This window comes from Strongyloides ratti (genome assembly GCF_001040885.1).
Source record: "Strongyloides ratti genome assembly S_ratti_ED321, chromosome : 1".
Taxonomy (NCBI): Eukaryota; Metazoa; Nematoda; class Chromadorea; order Rhabditida; family Strongyloididae; genus Strongyloides; species Strongyloides ratti.
This window is the reverse complement of record NC_037307.1, coordinates 793,368-805,592: the sequence shown is the minus strand read 5'-3', so window position 1 is coordinate 805,592 and position 12,225 is coordinate 793,368.

Genomic DNA, 12,225 nt, shown 5'->3' with positions numbered 1-12,225 from the left:
CATTCAAGTGGAAAATTGAGGTATTCATAAAGATTATAGCTGTGATTATTAGAAAAATTCTAGTTTAGGGAAGTAAATTATTTCTTGGTTTAAACAAGTTAACGGTAATTTTTAATATAAAATTAATTTTATATATAACTGATCAAAAAATATTTTATATACTTTTTTTTTTTATTAATAATAATAGTTAAATAAAAAAAACATAAATTTATTATAATATATTATAATAATATTATAGGATTAGTATGATTAAATATATGTAAAATATTTCTGCATAAATATTGTCAAAATATTTTACCCCTATATAATATAACTTTTAGATTGCCTCTTATAATATAAAAATGTTATATGTATTATACTTTTGAAAATTATACATTTTGGTAAATGTTATAATATCATTTCTTAACATATAATCTCTATAATTATGATTCATGTGCCACAATGTATACAATGATAAATAAAATTATATAAATATTTATATATAATATGAAAAACAACCTCTAAATTTATGAACAATTTTTACAATAAATATTATTTATTGCTACCTTTAATCAAACAAATATATAGAAATATATATATATATATATATATATATAATAAACATTTTTATTTCTTTTTACTTTAAGAATACTATATTGTCTGAAGATTACTCAAGGTATGCTTACCTTTTGTAATAAGGCTTAGTTCTACAGTTTTAGAAAATAATTCTTTGTTAATACCTATAAAAATTTTTCCAAATCATTAAATGAAACTTTAAAATGGTATTTATGAATATATGTATATATATATGTACAAATTATAGGTTATATTAAAATTATTATGCCTAAATAGTTTCATACAACTATATTTTTCTTCTAAACTTTAAAAGAGTAATCCCAAATTAAAATATTTATCTATACACTCTATCTATAAATTTACCATGTGACATAAGTCATTGATCTCAATCATCTTTTCAATTTTAATAGCTATAATTAAATATTTTTAACAACATTTCCAGAATGTCTACTTTTATTTAGGTATTTTAAAATTACTAATTTTTAATTTATGACATCTTTTAATATGGTAAAGATACTGGTTATTTTTAAATACATTTTTTTTTTTACTTTTACTATTATTTAAAATTATTGACTAATATAAATTTAATAATAGTTATTTTTAAGATTTATCTGAAATATTATGAATAACCGGATAAAACTTTAAAAGATTAAGTTTAATATTATCACGATAAAACAATTAATTAAACAAAAAAAAAAATAATTTAAAATTTTTTAATAAAGAAAATTAAGAATCAAAAAATAATGATCGGTATGAATATTTGGATGAAAATAGTTAAAAAGGAAGGAAATAGTTTATACTTTAAGTCTGCCCTTAATTTGTTAAACCTGTTCCTGAAATCAAAACATTTATTCCATTGAGTTTTGATATTAATGATGTATAAATTTTATTAGTAAAAAACGCTTATGAATAAACAAATTTAAAAAAATAATTTGATGGATTACAAAAAATCAAAATAATGAATAGGCAAAAATAAAAAAAAAAAATCTTCTTTAGATATTTTAGATAAAAATAGGCTGTTAAAAAAGGATTTTAAAAATATAAACATAAAATTATTTTTTTTAAATAGTAGTTATATTTTTTTTTAAAAATAAACCCTTATTTTCCTCTAACTATATACAATGCATCCATTATTATTTAGTTAACAGAAAAATATATCACAACTGATTACACAATTAAAAAGGCAACATCTCAAATTTAATGTCTTTAACTTGTTTATATATATTATATATATATATATATCTTTTTACTCTTAACACTTTTACCTATTACCAAGAAATCACCGAATCAACCATTGTAAACATATACATTTTGAAGACCTTGAATATATATATATATATATTATAATATAGTTAAGAATAATTATTAAAAAAAAATAAATAAATAACCTTCATAATAAACAGTACCACAATTAAAAGTAGTTAACACAATAATTTTGAGGTTTAAAAAGTTGCCAAAAATTCACTGTAACAAGTGAAAAAATAAAACTAGTTATATTTGATCATAAAAAATTTATACAACTATACAAATAATAAAAAAAAAAAATTACTTTTTGATATTTTATCTTTTATCAAAATAAAACATTAAAATAATGATAGAAATCAATTAAATGATATGAGTTTATTTTTACTAAAATCATAAAAAAATAAAAATGAAATGATTATAAATAATTATTCTATTTATAATCATTATTATAAAAATAACTTTATTCAATAAGGGATAATAATTTTTTTTTTTATTTATTTATAAGCATAAAATACTATACAAAATTTTATTTAACATTCTAATTTTTATTTTCTCCAATTTGAGTAGAATAAATATAAAAGATATTTTATGAATAAACAATAAAAATTAGAAAAGAAACTTGTTTCAATGCTAATCATTCTTAAAAATTAAAATAAATGTATACATTTTTTTGTTGTTAATATATATTAAACTTATCTGGTTAAAATTTCTTTTAACAGTTACCATTAGTTAATTATTTTAAAAAAGAAGTTACTTTTAAAACCATTAAAGTATAAATGATAAAAATAAACATAAATGTACTTTCTCTTTTTTTTTTATAAATAGAATTATAAATAAAATAATATTTATTATAAAGTGAACCATAATACCTTCAATTCAATAGAATTGTTAATATTTTATCATACTTAAATGTATAATATTATTATTCATACAATCATTAAACATATAAAATATATTTGTACCCCCCTCTTTTCTCCTTTACAAAAGCTAGAAAAAAATTTTTTTTTTTTAATTTTACGGGGAGGATTACCAATTCTAGTTTTAATAGTTAATATTTTTGTACATAATACTATTCCATCTCATCTTCAGAAAGGTTGATGTGATTGTCGTTGAGATGTGATGATTGGCGTCCAAAATATTATACAAACATATATATATATATTATATTTATACATTTAAATATATATTTAAAATTTCTCTTAAGGTACATTTAATAAAAAAAAAAAAAAACTTTTTTTAACTTTTATTCTTAATATAGATGTTTATTTTTCTTCCTCTAGAATTACGTAACAATGAATAGTAAAAGAAAAAAAATAAGAAAAGAATAATACCTATATAAATATTATAAAAATAAAATGTCATTTTGTTCTCTTTTTACTTTTTTTTTATCACTAATTATTTTTTTTTTTAATAAGTCTTATATTTTAAAAATAAAAAGTCTAATTATTAGATATTTACAACTGATATAAAAATAAATAAATTTTATATTTAAAAAAAATATATAATATATATATAATAATAAATGATTAAAATAAAAGAAAAATATATATGTATATTTATATAAAAATGATTTATTATATTTGAGGTGAACTATAAATTTTAAAGGAAAAAATTAATTTTTTTTTTATAGCTCAAAAGATAGGCATACATATTTTAGTAATGTATATATAATATTATATTTATGTATGTTTTAAAATAAATGTTCAACAACAATTGGTGGGTAATATTTTTATGATATGTCTCTATATAAAGAGATGAAATCATAAATGCAGGAAAAGATATTTTAAATTGCATGGAACAGTAAATAAAAAAAAAAAAAATTGTCGTTATGATCAAAAAATAATATATAGTATATTCTATAAATATTAAAATAGAAAATATATAAATATTATGCATTTAAAAAGAAATACTCAAGAACAGCCTTCTTTATTTATTATAACTTATTTGGTAGTTGTTAGAATGTACATATAAAATAGATATATAATATACATGTATATATAATAAAAAATTTTAAAATATAATGTATAGTATGATAAAAGATAAAGATATAGAAATATAAATTTAAAAACTTATCTAGTACGGTATTGAGGGTGGTTGTCTCACTTCAATAAATATCTTGATTAATAAGAAAGTAATGAAGATTAGCATACATTAGTTGCACGCAGATGGAATTTTTAAACAATCAAATGTATAATTTGAATGTAAATGTTTTAAAAAGAGCTATCTCATCACATATAATATCGAAAAAAAAAAAGTATATTTTATAAAGATACATATATGGAAAGATCTATATATTTAAATTTATATAACTCATTTTATAAAATCAAAGAACTTTTTGTGTATTCAACTGTTCTTTATAAATAAACTTTCTTTCTACCAATACACATATATAATATTTGATTACTTTATTTTACAATGAATATAACAATATTATTATTATTAAATATTTACTTTTTACATTTTTATTAAATTATATATTAGTAACAGATATATATATATATTTAAAGGAAACTTTTTAGTATCATTTTAAAGTAACTTTACAATAAATATTTTTTAATATTTTCACTTATATACTTAAAATAATTTTTGTTAATATTTAAAAATATAACAGTAAATTTTTAACACATATACATATGGAAAAATCAAAAATTTAGACGTCATTAAATCTTACTTATGTTAACATAACTTTCTTATATCCAATGTCACTTTCTATTTAAAATAATCTATTAAAAGGCCAAAAAAAAAAATGATGAAGAAGAATGGCATTTAAGGGTAAAATTTATAAGTGAAGGAAACAGTTGGTGTGATTAATTAATATTTCCAATCAAAGTCAAATTATTTATTATGTAAATTTATATAATAAAAAGACTTCTATTAGAATATTTTAAAAAAAAAGAAAAAAAAGAATTGAAAAAAAAAGAAAATTTAACAGTTGTTGGTGAAAAAGAAAGTTTAATTTATATAATATTTCCTATAACAAAAGCACAAAAATGTTTAACAAAACATTTTTTAGTTTATCATTTTAAAGTTTTAAACATATTTATACAATAATAAATAAGTTAAAAGAAAATTTAAAAATTAAAAAAAAAAAGTCATTACTCTTAAAAGTAAATTTTGCATAACTTTATCATTAATACATCTAGTTTTATGCTTAATAAAAAAAATCTTTTATCAATAAAATTAGAAGATGATGATGATGATGACTAAAAGTATATAACGTTTAGATAATTAATCAAGTGATATCAGTTATACTGGGAAAATATTAACAAAACACAGCGTCCTCTACTTTTTAAAATATAGTAATGGTGATTAGGAGAAGTGTGAAAATGGCTAAGATTATGTCATATAATATATGATTGACATTTAATGAATATTTTAATATTTTATTATAAGATATCTAATATCTTAGAAAATAATTATTACATCTCCCAAAACTTTATTTTTCTTTTCCCTCTCCCTTTAAGAAACAAAATAATTATTTTTATCTTGATTATACTAATTAACATAAAGTAATTATTAATAAAAATTTTAGTTATATTTTAAAATAATATGTTACCCCTGGTGATCGTAAACATTCTTTCAATTTTTATTACCCTTTTTATAATTATCAAAAAAAAAAAAATAAAATAAAAGAAAGGTTCATAATTAAGTGAAATAAACAACTATAACAAAATATAAATATTTTTCTAAATTTATTTTATAGAAATAGTAAAACTAAATTAAAATTTTAATATATATATTACATATTAAAAAAAAAAAGCTAGAAATGAATGACATAAAAGATTATATATAAAAAAAAAATTTTTATCAAAAATTAATTCCAAAAAAAAAAAAAAATTTAATAACAATATTCTTTTTTCAAGGTCAATAATATTTAAATAATAAAGAATTGTCATTTGATGTGACAATTTTAAAAGAAATGGTTTTATAAATAATACTTTTTTTTTTTAAAGATAATATATAAATATATATATATATATATATATATATATTCATGTTATAATATAACGAGGTGTTTTTATACTTTTTAATTCTATTAAAATGATTATATATAAAAAATATTAACTTTTCTTTTAAAAATAACAAAAATATTTTCTTAACATTTACTATTAAAATGTATATTTTAAGATAATAGTATAAAAATAAAGTTTATTGATAGGAAGAAAGAAGTACAGATGTGAAAGGGACATGGAAATATGGTTCATGAATGACAAGATAAAGAAATAAAAGATATTTGATCTGATATAAATGTATATATGAATAAGAAATAGTTTTAAGAATGAAAGATTTACTAGTTAATGAAAACTAAAATATTTTTGCTCCACCTTCTATTAGCTATCAAAATATATATATATATATTTCTTATATTATTTTGGACTTGAACGTTTAATGATAAGTGTATTATTGAGATATAACATTAATTTGATTAATAATTAAATTATTTATTATTATCTTTGATTATGATATAATAATATCATTTCATAGTATACTCTTCAAAATCATCCATAAATGTTTAATAATAACACTTAACTAACATATAATTGTTAACAAACAAAACCATTTTTATTTTGGCCAAAATATAATATATACTATATATATATATGTATTAACAATAGATATGTAGTTTGTATAAAAAAACGAATAGTAGAGTTAATGAAAGTATTAGAATAAAATGAGTGTTTCTAAATTTTTTTAAAATATGCACATTATATCAATTGAAGATATATATATTTACTTATATATATACATAGATAGTTGAAGACATTTTAAAAATACAATTTAAATATATTAGTATAGTTATGGTAGAAATAGATGGATAAAAAGGAAAGGGAACAAAAGATTTTTGAATGGATTACTTCTGGTAAGAATGCTTGAAAAAGAAAAAAAAAACAAAATATATAGTATCTTTAAAATAAAATAGTTATATTAAAGTATAAAAAAAAAATGAATCATTTTTATCTACTATTTTTTAATTAATAATAATAATAAATCATTTAAATTTCAAAAATAATATAATAAAAAAAATTTAAATGATAATTATCATCTTTATAATAACAAAAAAAAAAATAAATAAATATATTTAAAATAAATATTTCTACATTTGATAAGCGGCTTTTAATTTAATATAAAAAAATATTTTGTTATATTACATCGTATTATGTATAAACAAAATCAGTTGACACAACCTGATACAAAAATCACCTGTTTCAAGAGATTTAGAGGAAAAAAAGAAGCTTTCTAGTTAAATAAAATCCTCTTACATACATATAAATGCCATTAGTATGATGAGGGTAAAAATGTAATATAAATATATTTACTAATCAAGTGATTATCTTTTTTTCTTCAAACTTTACATTAAAATATCTCTTTTACCTAGGATCTATTTTACAATGAAAATATTTTATACATATATAAAATAATACATTTATTTATTTATAAATATTGAAGAATAAAAAAAAAAAATAAAAGAAAAAAAAAATTTCTTTCAAATGAGTAATATTAGTTCCTAATTCAAAATAAAGAAAATAACTTCTCAAGGGAAAATATTAGTATATAAAATATGAAATAAATATTTAAAATATCTATTTTGTTACAATTTAACTATTATTAACGTGTAATAACAATATTATTTTTTTTTGTCCTGCCAATTAAAAAATAATATATATTTAAATAATGTAAAATTATAATAATTACCAAATTATTATATAATATCTTATTGTCATTAGTAGTTGATTAGTTTAAGATGAAACATAAAAAAAAATTACTATTGAAAATTAGATATATTTCTTATCATTTATAATTATCATTTAAATAAATTTCATATATATATATTTTTTTAATAAAATTTTATACATATATTTCATTTTAATAAAAAAAAAGATAATTATTTTAATATACATATTTTATTTTTAATAGAAAAAAAAAGTATTCTTTTTCTTTTTAATTAGATAACAATAAAAAAGTATATTAAAATTATACAGTTTTATTTATACATATATATATCTTTCATTCTAATTAATATTTTAATATTTATTTTAAAATTTAAAAAAAAAAAGAAGATAAATTTCGTAATAGTAAAAGTACAAATATAATTTTAGAACAGAAATTGTAAACTGATTTACTTCCTTATTTCGTAAAAATAGTAATAATATATATGTAAAAAGCTGGAGTATTAAAATTTTTTTTTTTATTTCAAAAGAAGAAATGATGGTATCTCCATTAATTTTATTGAATTTTCCTTAATTGAAGCATTCTATTATTTTTTTTTATATTTATACCTAATAATATCACAATTAACATTATTTTTACAATCCTAATCTTATGGTATTGGTTTTATTTTAATCAACACATGTTTAAACATACCATCTGCCTCTTCCTCTTTTTCTACTTTTCAATGACATTATTATTTAGATGGATATATTTATATATGTATACATATATGGACACATGAAAAAGGTTTTTATGAGTAGTATCATTAAACAAAATCGGATAAGAAAATATATTAGATGTGTTAATGAGAAATACAATTGCCAATGAATATTTTAAAGTGTTAAAAAGAAGTGGTTAATTAATTGAGTAAAAGAGATAACTTCAAAAGAATATGAAATAAGATCAAAGTTAAAAATAGAAAGGATTAATAGATATAATAAAATAAATCTACAATATAAATATAAATTTTTTCTTAACATAAATTTCTTTTTTTTTTTCTTATTTAAAAAATAAACATATATATTACTTATTTAATAAAAGGTCATTTTGTAAAAAAAAAAAAGATAACAAAAAAAAAAAATAAAAATTATGTAAAAACAATAAGGAATGAAAATAAAATTTCCTTTAAATTTATATATATATATATGTCTTATTTAAAATTATTTTATCTTTAATTCATCCTATCAACAAGACAATAGTAATCTTTTACGATTCATAGACACGCACTCAGGATATTCCTCTTTTTAACTTCTTTCAAATCTACAAAATATAATCAGTATCATTAAACACGCATCTGTAGCTAATTAATTGAATATCATTAAGGCAATAAACTCTAATCTTCTTCCATTCTAAATTATACCTAATAATTTATTTAACAATTACATAAATTTATCTACAATTGTAAAAAGAAATTATTTAAAATATAACACAAATTTTCTATTTATAAAAGATTTTTTTTTTCTTTTTTTTTTCTTACCAATTTTTCAATTTTGTTTGGGTAGACATATATATTTCTAAAATAAACTCATTTGACTTTATAATAAATCATAGAAAAAGCTTCTCCCAATATTTTAAACTATTTTAAAAAGAATAGCTTATTTAAAATGAATATAAAGATTTAGGAGGGACAAAATAAAAAAAAAAAAATAAAAAAGACTATTTTTCTTTATTGTTTATGTTATATATAATGAATCAAGGAGAATATAAAAAATACAAAAAAAAAATGAAAGTTTAAATTTACGTTAATATTATTAATAAAAAAATAAATTATTAAAAAAAAAAAAAAGATTTGTTAAAAAGTTAAGGGAAAAAAAAAGAAGAAATTTATATAAAATATATCAAATTAAAAGTATAGTAAAAATGTTTATTTCACTTATAAAAGTATCCTTATGGGGTAATACCAGGAAAAAAAAAAAGATAAAAATTTACATTTTTACTTTCGTTTTGACAAGTCACTTAAAGAAAAATGACATAGGTTAAAATAGAAATGCCGAAGTAGTAGAAAATGATGATCCCATGAGAGAATTGTAAGAATATTCTATAAAAAGTCATTTGATTTATGTGTTACGCTCCATCCTTGACAGGGATGATTAAATAGGAACATTAAAGTTATACTTAAATATTATCATTGTCTTTAACTTATTTTTTTTAAAAAAAATAATTTTTTTTTTTATGATAAATAAAAAAAAATTTTAAGAATAGATAAGAATAAAATAAATATGTTGTTTTAGAAAAGAAAACAATTCAAATTAAATAATATATATATACATATATGTATGATAAAAGAAATATATTTATAGATACTTCAAAATTTAATATACTATTTTCAATTATAAATTACTTAAAATTTATTATGTTATGTGAAAAGTGAAGATAAAAAATAATGATATTAAATTACTTGTATAATAAAGAAATTGTTAAAAAAAAAATGGAGAAAAGAATGATATAAATGTTAAGAAAAATAAAAATACAAAATGTGATAGGTGTGAGATACATTTAAATATATAAAATTAATTAAAAATGACACAATATTTAATATTTATTAATTATTTCTTATATAAATATATATAATATTAAATACAAAATCATACATATCACTGTTTATAAAAAGAGAGTTTAAATACTTTATCAAAATTTTTAAATTATAATAATACATGGGTAATGGACCAGATACAAAAAGAGAGGGGGGAGTAAATATAAAAAGTACAAATAAAGCATTTATAATAAAGATATGAAATAATACTATTCTTTTTCCTATCCATATCCATTTCTTAAAAATTTATCTTTCTTCACTTTAAGAAAATGGCAACTTTATGGGTTTTGATAACAATACCATTAAATACAAAGCTTTTATCTTTGTATACTTTGTATTTTCTCATGCATCTATAATAGTTTATATAGATATATCTAAAAACCCGAGTTTTTATTTAATTTCTATAGTCATTTTTGGTAGATTTAAATTGTTATATCATGTTATCCTTAAAATGGGTGTATCTTTTTCTATTTATCTATTATTTTTTTTTTCTAATAGTTATTATTTGATATTATATATATATATATATATATTATTTAATAGAAATAGTAGAAATAATGTTTCAAAATAATATTGTGAATAAAGCAATTAAATATAATTACAATAGTAAACTTTTGATAGAATAATTTTATTTTTATTTTTACTTTATAACCTTTTTATTTCTTATTTAGATAAGTTAATTATAATTTTAATTGCATTGGTATACATATAATATATATATATATATATATATATATATTATAATTTATAAAAGTCATGACGATACTTTTCTATTATCTTTTATGTCTTTTGTTAAATTAGATATAATAATGTATAAAAAGAAAGTATGAGGAGTTTTAGGTTGATTAAATAAAAAGATAAATATGGTTGAATTTAATAATGTAATTTTCAAGATAGCCTCATAATTAGAATGTTATATGATGGCAGGAGGGAAAAAGAAAATGATGATATTATAAATTTCTCTTGAGGATTCTTAATTGATAGTTAAGAACATTTCCTGATTAGTTTGTTGAAAAAAGATAGCAAAATATGAGAAATAGTGTATTTTATTTATGGTACGGTAGTTTTTCATTCAAAATGAATAGAAAGTTAGAAAGCATGACGATATATGACAATTAAGATTTTAACATTCAATAAAGTAATTGTAAATTTTTAATAAGTTAATTGAAAGATAATATGATAGTTTTATTTTTCATTATTTAATAGTACTATAGTATATAATACTAAAATATATTTTATACACAGTAACATAAGGGAATGAATAAGTATATAATGTTATATATAGAAAAGACAAGAATTTATATAGATTTATTGTTTAAAAAATATCTATTTCTTAAAATAACCTCCAAGTTCAAAGATAGTACAAATAATTTTAAATTAAAAAATAAAAAATCGCATAAATAATAAAAATAATATAGGCATCTATCACTGGTTGACATTTCTTCTATTTGATTATTTTATATGCCAAAATTGCTTTTATAAATATATTATCAATGAAATATTTAAAAGTTAAAATATGATGTCTTTTAAAAAAAGATGGTATCGTTGAAAGAAGTTATCATAAATTTATAAATAGAAGAAAATTGAAATAGTAAAATGCTATTTCCTATGATGATATCAGTTGAATTAAAGATATAGTTTGGTGTAATTTTTATTGTCCCCAACTAAAAAAGATCCCTTATATATTTTATATTTCATACATTTATTCTTTTTTTTTTTTACAATAAATTTATCTTAAATATATATCTCTATTACTCGTTACATTTTTAACTTTTGTACGAAAAAATAATAATAATTTTTGATAGAATAATAGATGGATAAAATTGCTCCCAAATGCATTGTTGTAAGTATAATTCTTTATATTTTTTTGTAAAATAAATTGGTATAATAACATATCGAAAGATAAAAATGAAGTACAAAAAAAAAACTATACAATATATCATAAACTTAAAAAGTTATATGTCATATTTCTTTTTTTTTATTTTTATCTTTTCTAATGTCTTCATTTTTCCTATCGAATTTCAGGAAGAAGTCTTTTTTTTTTAAGTTAAAAATGAAGAAATGACAAAAAAAGTATCAAAATAACATAGTAAGGGAATGAAAGATAAAATTAAATAAAAGTAGTTTAATTTTAAATTATTTTAAAAAGAGACAAAAAAAAAATGTAATTAATTTTAATATAA